Consider the following 27721-nt stretch of genomic DNA (forward strand, 5'->3'; position numbering starts at 1 on the left):
CCTGTTTTCTCGTATGTAGAGAAGAGAAAAGTTCTACAAACATTGATCCTGAAATACTTACTTCCCGAGTTATTCCACTTGCAAATACGATCTTAATTCATTCCACTACCATTATTTGCTGAAATTACGATACATTCTATTGATGTTCTTCAACATTTCCACAGGACACAACTCGTCACCTCATGGAGTACAGAAAATTCTTCATACTTCTTACTATAGAATATATTGTCCGACAGACCCTGAAATTCACTTACGGACTGCTTCTGCAACATTCTTCAGTTCAGAGAAGACAGACACATATTATAGAATATCAATGTCTCGCGTTCTATTCCAGCGAAAAAAACGTATTGATGGATATTTAGATTGCATTTGACATTCAGGTATATCAGAAATGAGCATTTCTGGACCAATGATCATATTACCTGTTGTACACATGAGGAAATCAGTGGCGTAGCGTGAAATACAAAAATGGGAATATTATAGTGTTAGAAATAAAACGTGATAGTGTATCGAAATGGTGCTCCTATAATGGCTAGTTTTTATTTCATTTCGGCATTATATTAACTACTGACTTGGGAAAATTAAACAAAGGGTCAGTGTGAACAAAGCATGCCTCGGAAACACACTACAAGTACACATCATTGCGTCATTCATGTACGCCTACTTAACCAGTCCCCTTGAACAATGTTTAGTGTAATAGTCCCGAAAAATAAATCCGTAGTCGACTATTGCGTTAAGAACTTGCTATAACTCATTGAAATATTTAATTATAGTTGTGATGGCCCTCGGGTGAAAATTTCATCTTTTAGTGCAGGTCTGCGGCAACTTAAATCCCTTTTCAGTAAGCAATACAGTGCATTTGGACGACTTGCTGAAAAGAAAACAATAATTTCGTGTGGATATTTCTAGCCGAGTGCATCCCTGGTAAGGCAGACCCTCCGATGAGGGTGGGCGGCATCTGCCATGTATAGGTAACTGCGAGTTATTGTGGTGGAGGATAGTGTTGTGTGTGGTGTGTGAGTTGCAGGAATGTTGCGGACAGCACAAACACCCAGCCCCCGGGCCATTGGTATTAACCAATGAAGGTTAAAATCCACGACCCGGCCGGGAATCGAACCCGGGACCCTTGGAACCGAAGGCCAGTACGCTGACCATTCAGCCAACGAATCGAACAAAAAACACATGAAATACCGTTAAATAAGAAATAGACAAGCGTGCTTGTTTTATTGTTTTAGAACCTTACAAAAGCAATAGATTCAACTGGTGTGCGTAGCAGTGAATAAAGATCGCGTGAGGGCAAACCAGCTTTACAATATCTTGTGTACGCCTTTGTTACCCTACCGTTACCCAACAACCATCGAGGTTTCACTTATGACTTTAATGTTTTTCTATATTCCATTCTTCCAAAACCATACGAATGATACCTGCCAAACTTGCGCCTCTTTTATCACTTGTGATATCGTAAAAACCTACGAACATTTCTTCAATTCTATCTTGAATACAGCTGCCTATTATAAGCGTATGCTCAGTTGGCTGTTGCAAGATACGTCCATGGTCTCGGTGGCGTCGATTGAAACAAAAGAACACTCTTAAATTTCTGACTTTTTGTGCACAATAAGTGGAGATACGACCTCAATAATTTCATTTTGAATCTGTGTTTAACTCCCTTTGAATGTTGATGCAGACTGAAAATCGTCTCGTATAATCGATTCATTCTGAGCAAGTAAATTTAAAAGTTCTAAAGAATTGCCACTGTTATTTGATTTGTCCCCTACTCGGTGGCTACGTCTGAACAAATATGATTGTTTGAATTATACATCAAAGAACCAGTCTATTTGATGTTACTTTTTCATTATGCTTTATTCCCTGAAGACGTGCAGCTTCTGAAAAAACATGCTAAATCGGATGTGTTCCGAGAAGCTGAAATTTCTCGTTATTTAACAAATGCACCTTCGATTCTTTATGTTGATTGTTCTTTAGTAAAGTTACTACCTAAATCATATAGCGAGAATGACGGCTGATGCAAAGAGGTGGAAACAATGGGAAGAGGATACTCGACATGAGGATATAAAGGCTAAGTTTGGAATAAACTCACTCAGTGAAGCTGTTCGTATAAATGGGCTTCGATGGTAGGGTCATGTGAGGCGAGTTGAGAAGAATAGGTTACCTAGGAGAATGTTAGACTTTATCATGGAGGGTGAGAGAAGTAGAGGGAGACCAAGGTGACGATGGCTAGAATCAGTTTTTAAAGACTTAGTGATAGGAGACGTAGAATTATTATTATTATTATTATTATTATTATTATTATTATTATTATTATTATTATTATTATTATTATTATTATTATTATTATTATTATTAAATTAGGCAAAATTTTAATATTATTTGCTGATGAAATTCGAAATCACTACTTTACGTTCTTTCAATCCTGGCGATGCAGAGGTTATATGTAACGTAAATATTTGCCCATTCACTATGAATATCACCTCACACATTCCTCGTCTCCACCAACTGCATGTCACCTGGGCTGGATTAACGAATTTTTGCATACCAACCCGTTTGCATCATAAATAAACCCTAGAATATTTATTTAATTTTTCTTCTCCTCCCATCTCCCCGCCAATCCTTGTGAGCAAGATTTGAGAGAAAGATCCTCTTTATCGAAACTAGGAGACACACGCCCCAGTGCTCCTAAGAAAGATAAGTCCATGGTGAACCCAATAAATATATCAAAACCTTCAATAATGATTGAATTATCCCCTGTTGCTTTGAGAATACGCTTGGGGCTGTAGCGGTTTGTTGTGTGGTCTATTCCAAAGGCCCCATGGGAGGTATTTATGACCCTCCCCACCCATCACTGGTCTAGATCCACTCATAAAAAAAGGAATGTATGAGCTTTTACGTCATTTCCATGTATCTCCTATCTGAGATCTGGGCCCGTCTCTCATGACCTTTGAGTAGCTTACCCTTGACCCGTGACCCAAAGCCGATGTAGTTCCCTCCTCCAGCGCGCACAACCCTTGAGAACCAGTCCGCCACTCCCCCTCCTCCTCTTCCATAATGTTCGGGAGCAGGTGCATCTGGCTGGTAGCTTCCTACTACCTCACTCACTTTTTATGCGTTCTCTGAGTTTCATGGATCTTCCTACCCATAGTGTTCCGCCCAGTCACGCTACACATTACCCATTGTTCAAGAAGAATATTATTATAGTACTCTAGATTTCGTGTATTCCTGGCAGGAAGGGAGGACTCTGAAACACCTTACCAATTGTCAATGTAGGAACCCAAAAAACAGGAAAACAACTTAGAGATCCATTACGGAAGCCAATTCGAAGTGCTGAAGATGAAAGTGTGTAATTTATTGAGAAGTTTGTAGAATTTCTGGAGTTATGGCAAAGTTTGAGTGTACAGACATCTTCTAAGCATGCAGGGAAATTAACCCCAGAACACATTTTTCTCATTAAGGCATACAACAGAAACTCTCATTAGATTGACTGAATATGAATTTAGAACATTTCAGGACTGCAAATATTTGCTGTTAAGGAAATTTCAGACTGACCCACTTGAAGCCAGATTTGGTCGATCCTGTTACCATGTGTCTGTTTCTCAAGTGTTTGATTCAGAAATAAAACTTAAAATTTAAGTGTTTTAAAGTTGAAGCCCTCGTCATATGGAGAATTATCATTGAAAGACGTTTCCTTAAAAGGAGATCTAAATGGATCTGTGAAGGAAGTCTCATACAATGAAGATCTAAATTTGGCTATCACTAAATCAAGGGACTTAGAAATTGATTTCAATACTGCATCAGTTCAAAACTAGGCAAGGCATTCCCAGTTTTCTTCCCACATTGAGTTTTGAAATCCAGTAATGGCGATTATCGCATGGTTAGGGGTGGGGGGGGGGGGCGACACCCCACCACCACTTAGTGGAGAAAACATTACATTTTTATTCCATTTTAGCCGGTTGAAACTAGGAATTATAGGAATTATTTTTTAAAAAAAGCTATTTGTACCAGCCCTTTTGTCTTATCAGCTAAGTTTTCCTTTATTTTCTTCTTCTTCTTTTATGACCACATAGGATGACTTTAGTCAGTGCGTCGTTCAGGTCTCTTTAAGGGATTGTTCGGGATTTGCGGTCCTCCCAGTACTTCTTCAGACGCTCCGATCTTCGTACCCTTTCCTCAGTTGAAAATATGCGTGTTGTTGGTTTGTTTTGTGTAAGGGTAAAGCGGAGGTTTGTATTCTTGCGTTTTGTATTCAATTTTATCTTATTTGTGTTGTCCTGTTGTAAGGCCTAATTCCTTCAGATCCTCCCTTACTTCTCTGATCCATTTACATCCTGTTTGGTATTTTTTGAGACGAGATTGTTGTACTAGTTGTTTCAGAAGTCTCGAACCCTGCATCCTCATGATATGTGCAAAGAACCCCAGTCTCCTTTTACGCATAGTATCTGTAATGGGTTCTAGCTCTTTGTACACGACTTTGTTAGGCATTAACCGCCACTGTCCATCTTTCTGGTATTTTTTGTTGATTCAGTTTCTTCCAATCCTCCTTTCAATTTTCTGAATTTTCTTTGATTGTTTATTCAGGTGAAAAAGTGTTTCTGCTGCATATGTATATTCCGGTTTATAACTATGTTGTAGTGTTTTATTTCTGCATTTATTGATAGACATTTCTTTTTGTAGATATCCCATGTTAATTTTTGTGCTTTAGGTAATCTATTTGTTCTTGTTTGGATTGAGATTTTCTCATTTATGTTATGTGTTATTACTTCTCGAAGATATTTAAATTGAGTTACTATTTCGATTTTATTACCATTTATGGTAACTTCTTTTAGTTGTGTTGGTTTTTGGGGCATAATTTCTGTTTTTTCAAATGATGTTTTGAGACCAATTTTATTTGCAATATTTTGAAGTTCTGATATCTGGGTTTTTGGTTCTTTTATGTGCACTGCTAGTAATGTTAAATCGTCAGCGATACCCAGGCAATTTGTTTTGATTTTTCAGCCAATCTTTATTTTGGGGGGACATTTCCTAAACCATTCCCTCATAACCATTTCTAGAGCACAATTAAATAATAATTGTGAGAGCCCATCTCCCTGCCGTATTCCTTTATTTTATTTTATTTTATTTTATTTTATTTTATTTTATTTTATTTTATTTTATTAATAACAAAATTACTAGCGGAAATACGCACAAAATGTCGTTCGACGCGGCTAACCGATTTGTATAGCGCCGCAGCAAGTGCTAGAGACTTTGCATGTGCTGTGAAGAAGGGTAACACCGGTATATATATATATACATATATTATATTATATTTGCCAAGATCGTGGACACTGAGGAATGATTCACACGATTGCCGCGCGCATTCGACAGTCTAGCAGTTCCTTTGGTGTCTGTTAGTTTCTTAGTGTGTAATCAAATACTATAAATGACTTTTAATCGTATAATCACGCCGTACTTATGTTTGAGTGCAATAGGCCTACATGTGTAGTATTGTTCTTTTAGTGACAATTTATTGTATAGTATGGAATCAAAAATATCTGTTGATGAAATTCGCTAAGAGAGCGTTAAAAAACCTACAGTTTTATAGTTCTGTTTTCAGTTTTGCTAAGGCGGCAGCACGCTGGCCTCTCACCACTGGATTTCGTGGTTCAAATCCCGATCACTCCATGCAAGATTTGTGCTGGACAAAGCGAAGTCGGGACAGGTTTTTCTCCGGTTTTCCCTGTCATCTTTCATTCCAGCAGCACTCTCCAATATCATTTCATTTCATTGCCCCAGAGCAGTGCGACAGGCTTCGGCAGCCGGTAGAATTCCTATCCTCGCCGCTAGATGTAGGCTTCATTTATTCCATTCCTGAGCCGGTCGAATGACTGGAAACAGGCTGTTGATTTTCAATAATCATGAAGACAAGAACATATCGAGTAGTAGTTTATTAGCTAGGATTCATAGGCCTATCTTCTGAATATTTTACAACCCATTTAATTGGATACAGTCTACTTTCTTTTTAATATATTCATTTTCATATTTCGTGGAAAGGAATAGCCACTATTTTGCTGCCTAGCGGTTGAACAGTGCACATTACATTCAATATTCCTATAAATTTAAATTAGAGTTCGGTGTCTAGATTAAAATTAATTTCCAAAGTAGTTGACGATATTCGATTAGCATGGCTCGATATGGGAAAAATCTCCAATGTCAAATAGTAACTCTTCAATATGTGTAGCACCTAGCCCTCCCCTATCCCATCGTCGCCATTAGACCTTTCTGTGACGGGGCGACGTAAAGGCAATTGTAAAAAGAAATGAAATGTATGTGAATCGTCGTCTAAAATATATCATAGATGACAAAATTCCATTCCTTCTGGTGGGAAAATTATTGTTCTTGGGGGGTGGGGGGAGATTTCATAAAGGTTTTACCTGTCTTGCCACTTGCTTGTCGTCAAATAATCACCTATTTCTTTATAATTGTATTCAATACTCTCCCCTTTACCCTTCTTCAAAATAGGCCGCTTACATAAAAAATATGTAGGCAAAACCACAAACAAGAATGGAATTCGCTGATGTTTTGCAAGAAGTCAGTAACGGAGACTACCCCTCTGTAGATGGTGGCGAATCAAATGTTATTTATTTATTTATTTATTTATTTATTGACTTGTGGCCAGAATTTTAGCATATGATGATATCGTGATTAAAATTTATAACAAAACGTTCACTTCTGCGAAAGACGTCATCATTTCCCCGAAAGTTGACATTCTTATTCAATTGGAAAGTCATTGGGCATATACCCAGTAGTTCAAAACCATGCACTAGCGTCAAGAGATTAATACTGAAGATGAAAGCTAGCTACTTCAATTTCCTACACAATTCTTGAATTCTTTGGAATTGATTATTTGCCTTCATATATTCGTATTCTAAAAACTGGAGCCATATTCATGCTCCTCAGAAATCGGAACATTTTCTAACGGCTCCTAAACGGAAGAAGCATGTACGAAAATCGTTCAGATTTGGAAAGAATAAGTGGAGACAAAGCTGGAGAAAGACCTCTAAACCCTCGAATTGACTTAGCAACATCCTATAAAACTTTTCCATTTTGTTTCAAGAGGCATCAATTTCCAATTTGCTTGGCACATTGTATCACGATCAGTAACCCTCAAGGGACGAGAAGATCTCTATTTAACTCACCAAGTTAAATGTGGCAATGTCAAGAGAGCAATACTTTAAAGTTGCAATGGTACCAAAAGGTAATTCCCTTCGTGCCCAAAAATTCTAATATGGACTAAATAATTAAATTAATTGTTAAAAAAGGTAAAAACATGTCTTGTAAAAGTAATTATAATATTAATAGGGTAACAGGTAATTTGGAATCGCGGTATATGGGCCTATGAGTGTTAAAGTGTTATTTGATTTATTTAAATGAGATTATCGTTTGTGTTTAATTTTCTCCGCCTATTTTTTGGATTTATTATTATCATTATTATTATTATTTGGGTGTATTTCATCCTATCTATATGTCCCTATTATTGTACTGTGATCTCTAATTGAACCGTTATTTATTGTGTGATGCCCCGTGTTGGCTGATTTCTCGTAATGGAATCGTTCTTCTTTTTCTGCTTCTTCTGGGGTCGGTTTTAAATTCTATCTCGTATGCGCATTATGCCGCTTCCAAGGCCACCTCACATCAATTCAATGACAACGATTTTCCCTCTGTTAAATCTTTTGTTTATGTGCAATCCAAAGTAATCAAATCAAATGTAATGTAAGAATAATAATTATATATTCATTTTCTGTAACACCACGGTTTGTAGAGAGTTAAAATTTGATTCTCCTAATTCTTAAATTTTATTTTGGTAAACGCTCACCTGACCTATCCACACCCGAGTTTTTTTTTATTATTAGTTGCATAACTTATCTTTTGGTGTACGCCTTAATTTTGCAGACTTTGCTTGCTGTTAATGATAGCTTGGCTTGGGAAGCTGCATTTTTCTGTTCGTGTGTAATTGTTCTGTGGTATTTGTGGAACATTAATATATTTTTCCTTTTAATTTTTGTCATTGTTTCGGGGAATTGTTCTACTATTTATTAGTTTATCATTTCAATTGATTATTTATTATTCTGTGTAATATTTATTTCTATTAGGTCGCATTTTGAGTTGAAGTATATGAACATGTTACCACGATTTTCCTTTAAACATTTACGTGAAACTCAATTAGGTTGAAGCAAATTTCAATTTAAGTAGATTTATTGTATCAAAGTATTTTAGTTATTTTTAAGAATTGGTTTTACTACATATTACTTATTAAAATATTTAATCTTGAAAAGGTATCAGTTTCTCAATTTTCTTTCTGTTTTAATTGATTATAATAATTAATAAGGTACCAGGTTTTCAATCCTCTTCTAGATTAACTTGATTGTAATTATTCATGATTTATTGTTTATTAAATAAATATTTTAACTCCACGTTTAATTTGGTGTCCTCATTTGGTACACTTAATCCCATTAACCTGGCAACTAGTGAAGTGTAAATTTTGCTTAAGATCCTGTCCCTTTATCTTTAATTAATTTTGGGCCCCTTCCACATTTTGTATTTGTAACTTACTACACCCAAGGTAACTAACTTTGTGCCTTGTTGTTTTTAGTTGTTTTGACTATGTCCATTTTCTGTGTCCTTGGGCCGTTGCACCGTAACGGTGTCAATTTTCTCTCTCACTCTGCACTTCAACCGTATTACGTTGTATGTCACAGCTCTACATCTGGTAACAGTATTATCGGCACACTTTTTTATCGATAGATTTGTGTACGGGGGTTAGGAGTAAGGAGGGTGTTGCGTGTGTCCTCCGCCGCCTGCAAGCTCCGCAACCCGCCCAGCATCGACGCTTCTAGATACCACGAGGTGTGGACTACTGCGCACTGACGTAATCGTGTGTGACGTCAGTCAGCATGTATAAATTGGGCGACGTCTTCTCCACTGCAGGCACTCCCACAGTGTCCAGCGATCAGACTACACCGTGTGCCAGACACGGAGGTACCCTCTTAAAAATGTGTTCTGAACAGGTGGACTAATTCTGGTCGGGAGGTCTCACTTCAGGACATCTCCGCCTCAAGTATCCTGCCTACCATATCACCGACATGCGTCCTGTCCTAGCATTTTGCTACTCGTGAACTTTACCACAAGTTCCCTGCAAGTTCTCCAACTTCGGCCTAGCATTCTGCTACCACGAACTTTAATCCAAGTTCCAAGTATAATTCTGCAAACTACAGATAGTCGTCAGCTATCACGGACATTCGTTCCTTCAAGCGTCCTATCTTATCAAGATAGACAGCATTGCACATATGAAAATTAATATATATGATTGTACATATTTCTCAGACCATCAGTCTACTAGTTTATGTCATTATTTAACGTGTGCAGCGCTTCAAGCTTCGAGTCGGTTTTCGTTCCTTTTTTGTATGTACTGTGTAAAGATTTACAAATAATAAACTTTTATGTTGTGCTTTGTATATCAAGTTCCTTGTATACAACACAACAATATTGGCGACGAGGAAAAGTTAAAACCACCAACAGCAATACTGGAGACGAGGAATCAACAATATGGCAACGAGGAAAACGTAATAACGCCGCCAACAATATTCTGAACTTCATTCTTCATGAGATTATATTCGCCATCGTGCCACGTTATATTCCCTCAGCTCACTAGGACAATATTCTATCGCCAACATTTCGCATTTGTGCAGTGCCATTATTCCAAGTGTGTACGCCCAGTCGAACTGCCGACACCAGGCCAACATTTCACGTCACGGACACAGAACCTGTTTTCTAGTGCATTCTTTCTCCGCACAGGCTCTTTCTCTCCCCTACGCTCGCTGACGGTCAAGCTCACGACTGGTTCTACTACACCCTGCTTCAAACGTTGTGCTGACTGTGTCATCCGCAAGCATGGCTAATACGGAACAATTAGCGGCTATATTGCAGGATTTGCAACAGCAGCAACAGCAATTTATGCAACAGCAGCAATCAGCATTGCTTACAGAAATTCAGGCTCTCTTCATCAGCGCAGAACACTGCCGTTCCTGCCTTTTCTGTCTTGATCCGGAGAAAGAAGAATGGTCGGTATATTTTGCTCGCCTTCAACAGCACCTCATCTGTCACGCCCTTACGGACGAGAAGCGTCAACGAGCTCTTTTTCTCAGTTCTGTAGGAAATGCAACCTGTGCATTACTTCAGAAATGAAGTCCAGAAGAGCAGATATCGGAAGTTCCTTTCGCACTTCTCCTAGCTCGACTAAATGAACATTGTGCTAAGGATCCCCACATTGTAGCAGCTCACTATACATTTTTTCAATGCAGAATGAAGCCGCGCCAGACTCACACAGAATGGATTGCGGAATTACGTGGTCTCGCCAAGAGTTGCAAGTTTGTCTGTTCTAAGGATGGTTGTAGCACGCCCTACACTGATTCGTTCATTCGGGACATGGTCATTCTCCATACTCCACAAGACAAAGTTCGCTTCGACGCTGTAAAAAGTAGTAACCCTACTTTAGAAAAAGTACAGCGTATTTCCACATTCTATGAAATGATTACTAAGACTGCAGCTGCAATATCTACCAAACATGAAGTCACTCAGGTATCTCATACGGCCAGCAAGCATTCTGCTCCTTCGAACCGCCAGGTCAGCTCGCTCACTTCGAAGCGTTCCTGACAGGTTCATTCTCGCTCTTCTACGAAGACACGCATTCATAAGAAAGCTCCACAGCTCCTGCCTTCCTGCAGAGGATGTTTTAAGCATCACGAACGCCATGATTGCCACTTCTTCAAGTCCACCTTTGATCGCTGCCATAAAATAAGGCATATCAAGACCGTCTGTCAAAATATATCCCGCCCTGACCGTACTCCTCCTGCGAAGAAAGCTACTCAGAAGACACGACAGGACATGGAAGTTGATCAAATCAACCTCATTCTTCCTACAAGAAATTCTAGTAAGATGATCATTCCGATCGCTTTCCCAGATGATTCAACTGACTTTCAATTAGATACTGGATAGCCTGTCTCCATCATCAGTCTTTCTACATATCACAGCTTAGGATCGCCGTCTTTCTCTCCTGCTGATGTCCAGCTTGTTACTTTTAACAAGAAGAAAATTGATATTAACGGCAAAATCACTGTTCCCACAAGTTATACAGATATTCATAAGGTAGTTACCTAGTTACCTTATTGGTTGTCAATAACTAATCTGCATCCAACATTCTAGGCATGGATCTCTTCAATTTACACGGATTTCAAGTACATGACAATGTCAATGTCGTCTCCGCCTTGCAACCTCCCTCTGATGTCACTAATCTGCGAGAGCAATTTCCAGAAGTTTTCGACTCCACTCCAGCCAAAGACTACACGGCTCATATACAGCTTAAATCAGGAGCCAAGCCTCGCTTTTTCAAAGCACGTCCAGTCCAACTTGCACTTCAGGATCAAGTTACGCAAGAACTACAGAGGTGGCTAGCAGCCGGTATCGTAGCTCCTGTCAATTCCAGTAAATGGGCTACTCCGCTCGTCGTAGTTAAAAAAACAAATGGCAATATCCGCATTTGTGGTGACTTTCGTTCTACAATCAACTCTCAGATTGAAACCGACGTTTTTTCGATTCCCCGTCCTGAAGAATTATTTCGCCGTTTAGCCAGTGGACAGTTCTTCTCTAAAGTGGATCTCAAAGAAGCTTATCTTCAGCTCCTCTTAGATGAAGAATCTAAGCAGTGCCTCACACTGAATACCCCTCTTGGACTTCTACAGCTCCAGCGCCTACCTTTCGGTGTATCACCGTCCGCTGCGATTTTCCAGCGATTTTTAGAACAACTTACCGCCTCCATTCCCGGTTGTGCTAATTACCTTGATGACATTATTGTGACCGGAAAAGATCATCAAGATCACTTGAAAAATCTGCGCCTACTCGTCACCAAATGGAATGAAAATGGCCTACGTGCTAATCTTGCTAAGTGCACCTTCTTTCAACCACAAGTTCAATACCTAGGTCATATCATTGATAAGCATGTTATTCGGCCCAGTAAACAGAACGTCTCTGTCATTACCAACATGCCCGCACCGCAGAACATCAAACAACTACAATCCTTCATCGGAAAAGCTAACTATTACATCAAGTTCATTCCACGCTTCGCTTCAGTAGCAGCTCCTCTGAATGCCTTACGCAAGAAAGGTGCTAAATTTCATTGGTCTCCACAATGTCAGCATGCCTGGCAGACCATCAACAAGGCCCTTGTCCACGCTGTCAAGCTTACTCATTTTCAGCCCGGTAAGCTATCACTTTCGCCACGGACGCATCTGATTATGGACTCGGCGCTGTTCTCTCCCAGAAGGATCGCCACGGTCAAGAACGTCCTATAGCCTTCGCTTCCAAAACGCTCAACGAACACCAACGTCACTACTCTCAGACAGAGAAAGAAGCCTCCGCTATTATCTTTGTCATTCGCCGCTTCAGTGAGTACCTATATGGTAACCATTTCCTCATAATCACTGACCACAAGCCTGTTGTTCACTTATTCCATCCTGATAATAAGATCCCTGAACATTATCTACGGAAACTTCAGAGATGGTCGATATTTCTCTCTGACTACTCCTATCAGATTGCCTATCGTAGCACATCCCAACATTGTAATGCTGATGCTCTCTCTCGCCTACCTGCAGGTCCTGATACTACTTTCGATTCTCAAGAATCTGAATGTCTTCAGTTAGACATTGAACTTGAAGACACAGTCTCCAGTTTTCCCATTGACGCTACTTGCATCGCCAAAGAGACTGATAAGGATAGTACACTAGCTACAATTCGTACTTATATCCGCAGTGGTTGGCCTCTTCAACACAAGCTTCCTACCAGCCTTGCGCTTTATCATCGTCTTCAGCATCGTTTCACAGTTCGCGCCAGAGTACTCCTATAAGAAACTGGCACCCTATTCCGAGTGGTTATCCCACTTAGTCTGCGCAAGCAAGTTCTCAACTTGTTACATGAAGGTCATTGGGGAATATCGCGCACCAAGCAACTCGTCCGTCAACACTGTCATTGGCCCGGTATTGACACCGACATCGAGAAACTCATCCGCCACTGTGAACCTTGTCAGGTACATCAGAACGCACCGTCGTCTGACCTCGCTCCATGGCCTCCTGCTACTTCTATTTGGGAAAGATTACACATAGTCTTCGCCGGACCTTTTCTCAACTCCATGTGGCTCATCGTGATAGACTCTCTATCTAACTTTCCTTACGTCGTAGAAATGCATTCTACTACTACGGAAGCTACCATTCGCGCACTTCAGAAGAATTTCACTACTGAACTTTTACCTCAAGTGCTAATTTCAGACAATGGACCTCAATTTACTGCCACTAAGTTCTAGGACTTTTGCACCCATAATGGCATTCAGCATATTTTGGCACCTTTTCATCCACAATCCAATGGTGAAGCTGAACGTTTTGTACAGACTTTCAATAAAAACATGAAGAAAGCCGTATCTTCAGGTTTAACCAATGGTCAGGCATTATTACAACTCCTAGGAATATATAGGACTATGCCTGGTACCGACAACCTCACTCCAGCTCACAAGCTCCATGTACGCCCTCATAGAATTTTGCTTTCCTTGTTGCAGCCTCTTCCTGCCCAGCCGCATCGCTCGCAACCAAAGTTCAACGCCGTCGACAAAGTGTATGTCCGGACTTTCAAGTCCAATCCTCCCTGGATACCTGGTATCATCTGCCGTACCTTGGGACATAGTCTCTACGACATCCAGACCGCCGAGAAACGCATCTGCCGCCACCAGGACCAGATCCGCCTGCGCTATCGTCCATCTCCCTCTGTTGATTCCCTTATCACACCTCATAAATCTATCACAGAAAGAGCTATGGACCATTTAATCACGATGGGTTCTTTTCAGGACGATTCTACGCTCCTCCGCCCAAACCAGGCTCCAGAGAACACAACAAACACGGCCGACTCTCCAGCCCAGCATCGCTGCCGCCGCTTCACGCCGTACTGGCGTAATTAGGAGGGGAGGGTGTTGTGTGTGTCCTCCGCCGCCTGCAAGCTCCGCAACCCGCCCAGCATCGACGCTTCTAGATACCACGAGGTGTGGACTACTGCGCGCGACGTAATCGTGTGTGACGTCAGTCAGCATGTATAAATTGGGCGACGTCTTCTCCACTGCAGGCACTCCCACAGTGTCCAGCGATCAGACTACACCGTATGTCAGACACGGAGGTACTCTCTTAAAAATGTGTTCTGAACAGGTGGACTAATTCTGGTCGGGAGGTCTCACCTCAGGACATCTCCGCCTCAAGTATCCTTCCTACCGTATCACCGACATGCGTCCTGTCCTAGCATTCTGCTACTCATGAACGTTACCACAAGTTCCCTGCAAGTTCTCCAACTTCGGCCTAGCATTCTGCTACCACGAACCTTAATCCTAGTTCCCTGTATAATTCTACAAACTACAGATAGTCATCGGCTATCACGGACATTCGTTCCTTCAAGCGTCCTATCTTATCAAGATAGACAGCATTGTACATATGAATATCTATATATATAAAATAGCTTGTCCTGACTGACTGACTGACTGATTCATCATCGCCGAGCCAAAACCACTGGACATAAAGAGATGAAATTTTGGGGATATATTCATATTAAGACGTAGGTGCTCGCTAAGAGAGGATTTTTGGATATTCCTTCGCTAAGGGGGTGAAAACGGGGGTGAAATTTTAAAATGAGTTGCTCTATATCTCAAAACTTTAAAAGTTTACAGATGTAAAAATTGGTATTTAGAATCTTCTTTAAAAATAAGGAAACACGTATTTTTTTGTTTTCAGAAAATCCCAATAGGAGGGGTGAAAAAGGGTGAAAAAGGGTGAAAATGGGGAAAAATGGGTTGAATGCCTTTAATCAGGATACCGGTACCTATATCTCAGAAACTGAAGATATTACAGACCTGAAAATTGGTACTTTTGATCTCTTTTAAAAATAAAGAAACACGTATTTTTTTGTTTTTGGAAAATCCAATTAATGGGAGGGTGAAAAGGGGGTGAATTTTTAAAATGAGTGAATCTATATCTCCAAACTTTTAAAGTTTGCAGATGTAAAAATTGGTATTTAGAACCTTCATTAAAAATAAAGGAACACGTATTTTTTTGTTTTCGGAAAATCGCAATAGGAGGAGTGAAAAGGGGCTAAAAATTGGTTGAATGCCTTCAATGAGGCTACTTATATATCAGAAACTGAAGATATTACAGACCTGAAAATTGGTGTTTGAGATCTCCGTTAAAAATAAAGAAACACGTATTTTTTGTTTCTGGAAAATCCAATTTAGGGGGGGGGGTGAAAAAGCAGTAATATTTTAAAATGAGTGTATCTATCTAAAAAAATTTTAAAGGTTATATATGTGAAAATTGGTATTTAGAATCTCCTTTAAAAATAAATAAACACACGTATTTTTTCGTTTTTGGAAAATCCAAATATTGGGGAGTAAAAAGGGGGGAGTGTAAATCTTTTAAAATGAGTGTGTATACATCTTAAAACTTTAAAATTTACAGATGTAACAATTGGTAGTTAGAATCTCCTCTAAAAATAAAGGAAAACGTAATTTTTTGTTTCCTGTAAATCCCAATAGGAGGGGTGTAAAAGGGTGAAAAATCGGTTGAATGCCTTTAATGAGGATACATATATCTCAGAAACGAAAGATATTACAGAACTGAAAATTTGTATATGGGATCTCCAATAAATAAAAAAACACATATTTTTTAGTTTTGGAAAATCCAATTAATGGCGGTTAAACAGGAGTGACAAATTTTTGAAAGACTATATCTACAGAATATCTTGGAAACGTAAAATGTTACAGACGTAAAAAGTGGGTGTTTGTAATCTCCTGTAAATCTAAAGAAATATAGGTGATTTGTGTTTGGAAACTCCACTTAAGGGGAACTCAAAAAAGGGGTGAAATTTTAAAATGAGAATTTTTACAGTTTATCTCAAAAAACTTAACATGTTACAGAAAGGAAAAATGGTATTTTTTATCTCTATTAAACATAAAGAAACGTGTATTTTTAGCTTTCGGAAATACCACTTGGGTGGAGGGGGGGGGTAAAAGTGACTGAAAATGGTGTTGAATTATTTTAATTAGGCTATTGATATCTCAAAAATTAAGATGTTACAGACGTGAAATTTGATATTTGCAATCTGCTTTAAAAATAAAGAAACACGTATTCTCGGAAAATCCAATGAAGGGGGGGGGTGAAATAATTGAAAAATTAATTGAATTAATTGAATGAGAATACATACATCTAATAAAAACTAAAGTTGTTACAGACGTGAAAATTCGTATTTGGATCTCCTTTAAAAACAAAGAAAAACGCGTTTTTTGGGGGAAACCATCTTGGAGGGCGGGAGTGTAAAGTAGTTGAATTCCTTTCATGAGGACACATAAATCAAAAACTGAAGAAGTTAGAGTCGTGATAATTGGTATTTAGAAGATCCTTTACTATTAAAGAAACAAGTAATTTTTGCGGGAAAATTCACTTGGGGGGGGGGGGAGTAGTGTGAAATGAAGTGAAAAAGTAAATAATTTTTATGGGGATACTTATATCTCAAAACTGAAGGTTATAAACGTGAACATTGGTGTTTGAAATCTTCTTTAAACATAAGAAACAAGCCTTCTTTTAATTATTTTTTTTTGGGGGGGGGCCGTTAAATAAACTTAACGGCGGTGGGGTGTAGAAGGAGGTGAGACCAATTGATTTTACTGTTCTTAATGTACTTATAAGGATCCTCGGCAGCGCGCCGGCCTCTCACAGCTGGGTTCCATGGTTCAAATCCCGTTCACTCCATGTGATATTCGTGCTGGACAAAACGGAGGCGGGACAGGTTTTTCTCCGGATACTCCGGTTTTCCTGTCATCATCCATTCCAGCAACACATAATAATAATGATAATAATAATAATAATAATAATAATAATAATAATAATAATAATAATAATAATAATAATAATAATGTTCCGGACCGTCTTCAAATTTGCGGACCGCGCTGGAAACGGCTCCTGGACGGGTAATGACTAAGAATGCAGTCCGGCCGCGGGTTCAGTGCCTTCTAGGCACCCAATATGACACCACGCCGGATCTCCTGAAGGATTTTATCCATATTAAAAATGATTATAGGAAAAGATGGCAAAGATTTACGGACCCAACTGACCGGGAGGAATACCTGAGCCTAGCCCGGGAAGTACGAAATCTATTGCTGGAAAAGAAGATTGAAAAATGGGAGGAAACATGCCGTAATCTAATAGAAGACGAGTCAGATCGGGAATTTTGGTGTGTTCTCGCAGAAAACGAGTCAGACCGCGAATTTCGGCGGATTATATATCTAAAACAATAAGCATTCAATTATAAATTTCAGTATATTACCGTAGCGAAGCACGGGTATCTTGCTAGTTAATATATATGATTGTACATATTTCTCAGACCATCAGTCTACTAGTTTATGTCATTATTTAACGTGTGCAGCGCTTCAAGCATCGAGTCAGTTTTCGTTCCCTTATTGTATGTACTGTGTAAAGATTTACAAATAATAAACTTTTATGTTGTGCTTTGTATATCAAGTTCCTTGTATACAACAGAGGGAGCTCTCCCGGTTCCGGTAAAACTGTCAACTGAATGGAAATGAAATCTGCATTGAATCGATAATATGATCGATCGATATGAATTTTCTAAACCTTTATTATCTTAAGGCAACAACTGTGTTACACACACATTATATAACATTATATAACATTTCTCGATGCGAATCTTGTTCCTAGCATGAATTCTATAGTTTGGCTTTGCTGTATAAACAACAACAGTTGTCGCACAGCGGCGCATAAGCGGTTCATAGTTTGCGTTTCAAAGGTTGCCAGTACGAATCTCGAAGATTGCCGAGGCCGACCCATTCAGCACTAGGGTATAAATCTATCCAGAAAAAGTGTGCCGTTAATACACAATGCTGGACTTGAAACTGTGCCTATCAGGATATCAGGCGCTCATGTCATAGGAAAATCTACTTCACTCCACCCAGGTATAAACTTGAAATAGGCAGGCAGCTATGCGCGTAAATGTTCATATCGAATTGTTCTTTCCGTCTACATTTCGCAGACACTAAAATGTCGAATTTATCAAGTTCACATCCACCCAGAAATGTTAGTGCGTAAATATGAAGTTGTTGCCTCTGCATTGTTCGTACAGGCCCCCATGCCTACAAATATGCTTAGCTCATTCCAAAATTATGAATAACTAAATAAAGTCTGAGCATATTGAGCTAGTGTTAGAAAGTCCCAATACAAGATCAAGACTTATAACACCTGACTTCTCTAACACCGCAAACGCGGTAAGTAGACAACTTCTTCTCGTCGACTCGACTACTTCGAAGACTCCTGCCAAATAGAACAGCTAACCCACTTTTATTAATTTTCCCTCCACAGTCGTTGTTCTATGCTCCTTCAGAGCACATCTCTCTTTCTTTACCGGGCGAGTTGGCCGTGCGGTCATAGGTGCGCGGCTGTGAGCTTGCATCCGGGTGATACTGGGTTCGAATCCCACTGTCGGCAACCCTGAAGATGTTTTTCCGTGGTTTCCCATTTTCACACCAGGCAAATGCTGAGGCTGTACCTTAATTAAGGCCACGGCTACTTCCTTCCAACTCATAGGCCTTTCCTATCTCATCGTCGCCATAGGACCTATCTGTGTCGGCGCGACTTAAAACCACTAGCATCTCTCGTTTTAACCAATGTATTGCCTGTATAGGAATAATGCTTCCTTTTCATTGGTTCAAATCATCGCGTCACCTACGCTTACTTTAAACTCATGCAGTAAGACATTCTAGCCTCGTGTCGGACTTCCGAAATGTGGTCTATTGGTCTCTTCCCATTATCTCCTGTCATTTCCTTGTTCTCATGCATGCACATGAAGATCGTACGCGCGTCATGTAGCAACCACTCTTCTTAATTTAGCTTGCGGACAATAGACAGACCCTCGGTGCCAAACTTCTCGTCGAAATTGTGAAACACATTAGTAGGGTATTTTGGAGAGATTAGCCGCCGCCACCACCACCACCCGCCCCCTGGATGAAGCCTGATCCGATGAGTGACGTCACAGCGCGGTGTGGGCTGCTAGCTAATAGCACGCTCTTAACGTCACATAAACCTTACGCTGGCTACTTGTCAAGGCTTAACCTTACAGACCTACGTACCTTCGGTGTTAGTTCTCTTGATGAAAATTCAAGCAACGGTCCAATCGAATCAGGTTGTGATTGAAAGTCAATCCTGAAAGAAGATTTAATAACACCTTTATGTGTAATGCTGCTTACTGAAAGAGAGAACTTGTAATTATTTATTAAAACTCACATTACCAAACTGTTCAGTCAACACACTGTCAATGTATTCATGAATATCGTCTACGTAGTAAGTGCCCGACTGCAGGGTTAGGGCATACTCTTCGCAGTAGAATTTGTTTCTGCCATCTCGCATGTTATGGATGTTATTGCAGCTTTCAAATGACATTAGCCCAAGACTATGTAGCCGATGATTGAGTTCGATCGTTGGATTAAAGTAGACAGTTTTTTCAGGTCCTTCTCCGCGTACAGTAAACGTTCTTGCAACGTTTATCATTACGTGCACACTAATGCCTTTTTTGTGCAGTCTGGGTTTGACATAAGAACATTAGATATAATCGCACACACATGCGTGTATTTATTTTTTGCACACGGTTTTTATTGCGAACAATGTCTGCACTGCTTCCTAAATATCGTATGAGCTCTAATGGAGGGTGTAAATCTCCACAACTATCGGAATACCATACTTTAGAGTTACGTTTTTCATAGGCAACGTAATGAGTCCCAGCACCACGACTGTCGTCTAAGTTGATTACAGCACTTTCAGGTTTCCGTGGGCATGCTGGTAACTGATCTCGCAAATACACACCGGCCTCTGTTACCCTATGTAGAGGTAAGGTACTGGAACGACCCTAACTTTCTCGTACAACGTTTGCAACTTCTAAGAGCTTCTCAGGATGCCGGTCACACATATCATGAATCAGAGATTCTGGAAATAGAAGAGGAATTACGTTATGCTGGTATTATTTAGTAATGGCTGTAAAGCTAAGCATCGCACACGAGTTACATAAACCAGATCGTCACACCTACCGCCGCAGACTTGTCTTTACAAGTGGAAAGGATGAACTATGGCAGGCTGACTTAGTAGAAATGATTCCGTATGCCTCTAGCAATATACAGTATCTTCTTACTGCCATCGCTGTGTACTCTAACTTCGTTTTTGCAGAACAAGTGCGTTCTAAGACGGGTGATTTGAATGTATTGCCATTTGTTTAATTCTCTAGAATAAAGGGTGGCTGTTGTAATTCTCGTCATAGGAACAGCTTTTATAGGATATGTCCTACGTTTGTGGAAAAAAAGCCCAGAAGAAGGGGATAAAGAAAAACACTTCAGAAATAATAAATAAAATTATGCCTCATCGTAATCCTCATGTCAAAGACGCTTTCTAACATATTGTTCAACAATCAAAACGCTGCCCACGGCTTCTTCAAACAGATCAATGTAAAGAGTTTTACAGCAACGTAGCTAATGGGCAGGTCATCTAATTCGGATGGAAGAACACCGAATCCCAAAGAAGGTATTCTTAGGAGACTTTGGAGGAGGAAGGATTGTGGGAAGGCCACGTAACAGATGGGAAGATGGTGTACATCAGGACGCAAATCACATCCTCAAGATCGGGAACTGGAGAGCTGCTGCGCAGAGATCGACAAGTTTGGCGGAGAGCAACTGGAGAGGCCATGTCCCGTACTCGGACAACTGTCTCGAAGGCGGAAGAGGAATCATAACTCCCAATGGCAATGAGCATGCTACAGAGGTGCCTCCTCATACAGAGAATATACTTCATTGTTATATCTAAATCTCCATTCCCCGTGTATGCATATGGAGCCCCAAAGATGCTTCCCAAATATTACGCCCCCTATGAATAAAGTACATGTATTAAGCTTTACACCATCTACCTAGTCCCATGTGCATCCAGATTGTTCCTAGTTTAGCTCTGAGCCCCCGAAGTCACCTCCCGACATTACACCCCTATGAATAAAGCATACTTATTAAGCCTTATAGACGCCATCTTGTTCCAAGTTCAGCTCCAAGCTCCTTTAAGTCGCTTTCCAATGTTACGCTCCTATGAATAAAGCATACGTGTTAAGCCTTATAGCCACCATTTTGTCCCAAGTTCAGATCCAAATCCGGGGAGGTTAAGTTAGGTTGACGCGTGATCAGGGGAATATTCCGCCTGCAGTTTTAACCAGGGTGTAGGGAAGGGCAACCGTTTAGGTTAACGCCTCGTCAGCGTAAGGTTAAGCCTACACTTTTTGCCAAGGTGTGATTTAGGTTAGGTTAAGCGTGATCAGCGTAACATTAGACCTGCACTTTTAGCCAGGGTGTGGGGAAGGGGGACCGGTTAGGTTAACGCCTGGTCAGCGTGTGGCTATGCCTACACTCTTAGCCATTAACACCATGTATTTTTAAGTCTACACTGTTATGCGGTTAGCCTCGGCGTCGAACTAGGTCTGTAAGGTTAACGCCCTAAGGCCTGGGGTCGAACCCGGAATCTGCGAAGTTATGTCTAGACACGTCATGCCTGTTAGCCATAATCACGTTAGCAGTTGGGCCCAGCTTGCACTTTTTGCCATCGAACGTGGGTCTGTAAGGTTAACGCCCTTAAGGCTAGGGTCGAACCCGAGGTCTGTTAAGCCTGAGCACATAGCCAGCGTAAGGTCATGTGAGGTTAAGAGCGTGCTCTTAGCCAGCGGCCCGCACCGCGCTCTGACGTCACTCACCGGATCAGGCCACGACAGGGGCGGGTGGTGGTGGTGGCGGCTGAACTCTCCAAAATACCCTACACATATTCTTTAATCACTGCAAATTACCAAGACTTAACAAAATAAAATATTCACTGTACTCTCAATAAGTGAGTGATCAATTAATTGAGCACTTAAATAAGGACTCAATACATCTCATTTAAGACCTTAGTCCAGTTTGTGGACAGATAGATGGGTAGATTATGGCGGGGCTTAGTGGCTCAGACGGTTAAAGGGCTGGCTTTCTGAGCCCAGCTTGGCAGGCTCGATCCTGGTTCAGGCCGGTGATATTTGAAGGTGCTCAAATACGTCAACCCTGTGTCGGTAAATTTAAGAATAATAGTCTAATAATAATGTTATTGGCTTTACGTCCCACTAACTACTTTTACGGTTTTCGGAGACGCAGAGGTGCCAGAATTTCGTCCCGCAGGAGTTCTTTTACGTGCCAGTAAATATACCGACACGAGGCTGACGTATTTGAGCACCTTCAAATACCACCGGACTGAGCCAGGATCGAACCTGCCAAGTTGGGGTCAGAAGGCCAGCCCCTCAAATGTGTGGGCCACTCAGATCGGTACTTTCGTTACTTTGCATTTTCACAGGCATACAGCAGGAGACCCTTTACAGTACTCTATTAAATATGAAAATCCAAAGCCTGTTTCCAGTCATTCGGCCGGGTCAGGAATGGAATGAATGAAGCCCCATCTAGCGGCGAGGGCAGGAGTTGTGCCAGCTGCCGAAGCCTGTCGCATTCCTCTGGGACAATGATTAATGAATGACAAATGAAATGAAATGATATTGGAGAGTGCTGCTGGAGTGAATTATGACAGGGAAACCCGGAGTACGTGGAGAAAAACCTGTCCCGCCTCCGCTTTGTTCAGCACAAATCTCACATGGAGTGACCGGGGTTTGAACCACGGAACCCAGCGGTAAGAGGCCGGCGCACTGCCGCCTGAGCCACGGAGGCTCACTATTAAATATCCAGAGTGAAATTCTAATGTGAAGTTATTTTGACCTCCATATCATGATGGCACCCGTGGCGTTACTTAATAATGTTATTGGTTTTAAGTCCCACTAACTACTCTTACGGTTTTCGGCGACGCCCTGTTGTGCAGCAATTTTGTACCGCATGTGTTCTTTTACATGCCGGCAAATGTACCGATACGAGGCTGGCGTATTTGAGCAACTTCGAATACCACTGGATTGAGCCAGGCTCGAACCTTCCAATTTGGAGTCAGAAGCCCAAAGCTCTACCGTTTGAGCTACTGAACCCGGCTTTGCTTTACTTATATGACCGACTACATTCTCACCTGCACCTCTATTACTGTAGCTGTTGTAATGCTTCCCAGATAGCAGAAACTATCTACCCTCTCCACATGCGGTATAGTCTGTTCATCGACCGGAGATGATGCGGTGTTGCGATTTCCATTTTAATAATTTAGCCAGATACACCGCTGATAGAAGCCTCCGTGGCTCAGGCGGAAGAGCACCGGCCTCTCATCGCTGGATACTGTGGTTCAAATCCCGGTCACCCCATGTGAGATTTGTGCTGGACAAAGCGGAGCGGTACAGGTTTTTCTCCAGGTATTCCGGTTTTCCCTGTCATCTTTCATTCCAGCAACACTCTCCACTATCATTTCATTTCATCTGTCAGTCATTAATCATCGCCCCAGAGGAGTGCGACTGGCCTCGGCAGCCGGCACAATTCATATCCTCGCCGCAAGTTGGGGGCTTCATTCATTCCATCCTTGACCCGGTCATTGACTGGAAAACAGGTTTAGGTTTTCATTCACACCGCTGATAATTTTATATTTGGACAGAATTTTTAAAATAATATTTCTTTCTTTCTTTCTTAATCTGCTTACCCTCCAGGATTGGCTCTTCACTCGGACTCAGCGAGGGATTCCACCTCTACCACCTCAAGGGCAGTGTCCTGGAGCTTCAGACTCTGGGTCGGAGGATACAACTGGGGAGCATGGCCAGTGCCGCACCCAGGCGGCCTCACCTGCTATGCTGAACAGGGGCCTTGGTGGGGGATGGGAGTATTGGAAGGGATAGGCAAAGAAGAGGGAAGGATGCGGCCGTGGCCTTAAGTTAGGTACCACCCTGGCATTTGCCTGGAGGAGAAGTGGGAAACCACGGAAAACCACTTCCAGGATGGCAAAGGTGGGAATTGCACCCACCTCTACTCAGCTGACCTCCCGAGGCTGAGTGGACCCCGTTCCAGCCCTCGTGCCACTTTTCAAATTTCGTGGCAGAGCCGGGAATCGAACCCGGGAATCCGGGGGTTGCAGCTAATCACACTAACCACTACACCACAGAGGCGGACTTTTAAAATTATTATTGAAAATGAAAATAATAGTCTACCACTATATAATAGAGATAAATAAAATAACAGAAGAGACGCTCGACAGATTTAATTTTTCTACCTGGTCTTTTCTCAATTACCTTGGATAGGTACTTTGTATAGATTCAGCTCAGTTTTACGGCCAGATGCCTTTCCTGATTCCAACCCTATGTGGAGGGATGTATTCAATTTTGCATGTTTCTGTGGTGGTTTGTAGTGCGATGTATGTAAATGTGTATTAAGACGAGCACGAACATCCAGCCCCCAAGCTGGACGAAATAAGCAAAATTGAAATTTCGGCCGGCCCGGGAATTGAACCCACAGTCCTCTGAACCAAAGGCCATTGCATCGACCATTAAGCCAAGAATGCAGCCGTTTGACAGATTTACTATAAAGTATCCGTGTATAGCTACGGGAGAAATATATTACGATAAAATTGCACTGATCAGGGATTTACATGAAATGAGTCGGAAAAAGAAGAACCTATCCGGGCAATTTCAGCACAATTGATCTACATGTAGGTATGCTGAAATGTAAGATACGAACGTCATTATGTTTACTAGCATATTAACCCATTAGTACTCAGAAGTACTTTAGAAGGTTGTATAAACTGTGCATTTAAAATTCAAACTGTAATACAACAATGGACATAAATGTACGTTAGTATTCAATTAATTGGAACTTTCTCCTTCAGTTCTTGCTTGTTGTTGTGACCGTACCAATCTATTATTTTAGTCTCCAATTCATGGAATGAACATACTCCAAGAAAAATGTAAGTAAGTTGTAAGTTATTTGCATTAAATCAAAGTGGCTTTGAATATTAGTTTTTGAGAGATTAATTAAATGGATAGGAATTGCTTTCATTTATCCATCTCATTATATGTGAGCGTTAAAATTTTGTAAATATGAATGGCAGCTAAAGTTGCCAATGAGAACTAAAGTAAGCAAAATAATTTTCTTCTTTACGGGCCTGATAATCACTTACGTTGAGTGCATGATGTTATAAATTCGTTTGAGGACACTCATGGCCCGGGAGAAATAAAACCAGTAGATGTAGTTCCTCCATATGAAGCTGTTAATGTCGAGATCGGTGAACATTCCGACGATGACGTAGTAAATGCCTCACACCTGCCTGGCAGAATTCTAAAAGCTAAGGCTATCGTTGAATTTGATCATCCCGAAAATTATGATGATGATGATGTGTAGTAAGGGGTGGTGTTTGAAGAAGAGGCAACACCATCGACATCGAAACGTTCCAGAAAATCTGTGAGAAATGTTATGCCACTATCAATTTCTTAGTGAGAAACAAAAAAAATGGACTACAATTTGCCTAAATGTCCGGAAGGAAGGAAAGAAAGAAAGTAACTGTAACTGTACGGATGTGTAACGTGATTGGACGATGCAATTCCTAGGTGGAAGGAACTGATTTGAATCAGTATAGAAAACAAATTAGAATTGAGAAATAGTAGTAGTGCTCCACTTTACCTGGATTGTTGACACTTGCTGTGTACACAGATGGTTGCTGTATCGACAACTGAGTCTTCAGTTCAGAATACAAGTGATACTGCTGTAAGGAAAGAGAAAATACCATATTGTAGTGAAGGGGAATCTAAGTCTCGTAGGTGAAAACTATGCCAAAATCGCACAGTGTAGCCTACTTATGTGCCAGGTGTAAAGTGCCACTTCATCCGGATTGTTTCGATTTCCATAAATTCTATCAAGGATAATTGAAATACGCGTTCCAGTTTAGTTTTCGTTGATTCCTGTAATCAATAATTTGATTTTGCTCACAGAAAGTATTCCTACAGGTATAGATATGATATACATAATGCTAATAGATTTTTTATTGATTTCAGAAGTTTTATGAATAGCTTTGCATTGAAATATGCATTTTATTATTATAACCTAACACTAACCCCATGGTACTACAGCCCTGAAGGGCCTTGGCCTACCAAGCGACAGCTGCTCAGCCCGAAGGCCTGCAGATTACGAAATGTCGTGTGGTCAGCACGACGAATCCTCTCGGCCATTAATGCTTGGCTTTCTAGACCGGGGCCTTGGGCCGATAACCTTAGATGTTAGGCCCCTTTAAACAATAAGCAAGAATCTTTCTAGACCGGGGCCGCTATCTCACCGTCAGATAGCTCCTCAATTCTAATCACGTAGGCTGAGTGGACCTCAAACCAGCCCTGAGATCCAGGTAAAAATCTCTGACCTGGCCGGGAATAGAGCCCGGGACCGCCGGGTACGAGGCAGGAACGCTACCCCTACACCACGGGGCTGGCACATTTTACGGTTATAGTAACATTATTAATATTTCTTTCACCGGGCGAGTTGGCCGTGCGGTTAAGGGCGCGCGGCTGTGAGCTTGCAACCGGAAGATAGTGGGTTCGAATCCCACTATCTGAAGCCCTGAAGATGGTTTTCCGTGTTATCTCATTTTCACACCAAGCAAATGCTAGGGATGTAACTTAATTAAGGCCACGGCCGCATCCTTTCAATTCCCAGGCCTTTCCTATCCCATCGTCACCATCTGTGTCGGTGCGGCGTAAAGCCACTAGCAAAAAATATTTCTTTCTTTCCTTCTTTCTTTCTTTTGTTAATGTTTACACTCCAGCGTCGGTTTTTCCCTCGGACTCAGCGAGGGATAGCACCTCCACCATCTCAAGGATAGTGTCCTGAAGCGCGAGACTTTAGATCGGGGGATACAACTGTGGTGAAGGACCAGCACCTCTCCCAGGTGGCCTCACCGGACATGCTGAACAGGGACCTTGTAGAGGGATGGGAAGATTGGAAGGGAAAGGCAAGGAAGAGGGAAGGAAGCGGCCGTGGCCTTAAGTTAAGTACCATCCCGGCATTTGCCTGGAGAAGAAGTGGCAAACTACGGAAAGCCACTTAGAAAATGGCAGAGGTGGGAATTGAACCCACCTCTACTCAGTTGACTTCCCGAGGCTCAGTGGACCCAGTTCTAGCCTTCGTACCACATTTCAAATTTCGTGGCAAAGCCGGGAATCGAACACGGCCTTCGAGGGTGGCAGCTAATCACGCTAACCACTACACCACAGAGGCGGACCACATTATTAATACATATTCAAATATGTAAAGTATGTAACTTCACTTTCCAATTATTTATTGAAGTTGATAATTCTAGTGCTCATTGGCAACTTTAGTTGCCGCTAAATTTCTCCGTTTTCTAATGTCGAATTTAAAAAATGTTTTCTTTATAATGCATGTAACCATTAAAAGAATTATCAACTAAAATCAACTACAAAATGAATATAAAATAACTCTGACCATTAATTGGTTAAATAACCTCGTGAGCTCGTCATTCTCTGCCTGAATGGAATACGTTTAATAATAATGTTACTACTTTTTGCGTCCCAATAACTACTTTTACGGTTTGGGGAGACGCCGAGGTGGCGGAATTTAGTCCACCAGGAGTGTTTGTTCATG

This window comes from Anabrus simplex, chromosome 2 (assembly GCF_040414725.1).
Source record: "Anabrus simplex isolate iqAnaSimp1 chromosome 2, ASM4041472v1, whole genome shotgun sequence".
In the NCBI taxonomy this organism is placed as follows: domain Eukaryota; kingdom Metazoa; phylum Arthropoda; class Insecta; order Orthoptera; family Tettigoniidae; genus Anabrus; species Anabrus simplex.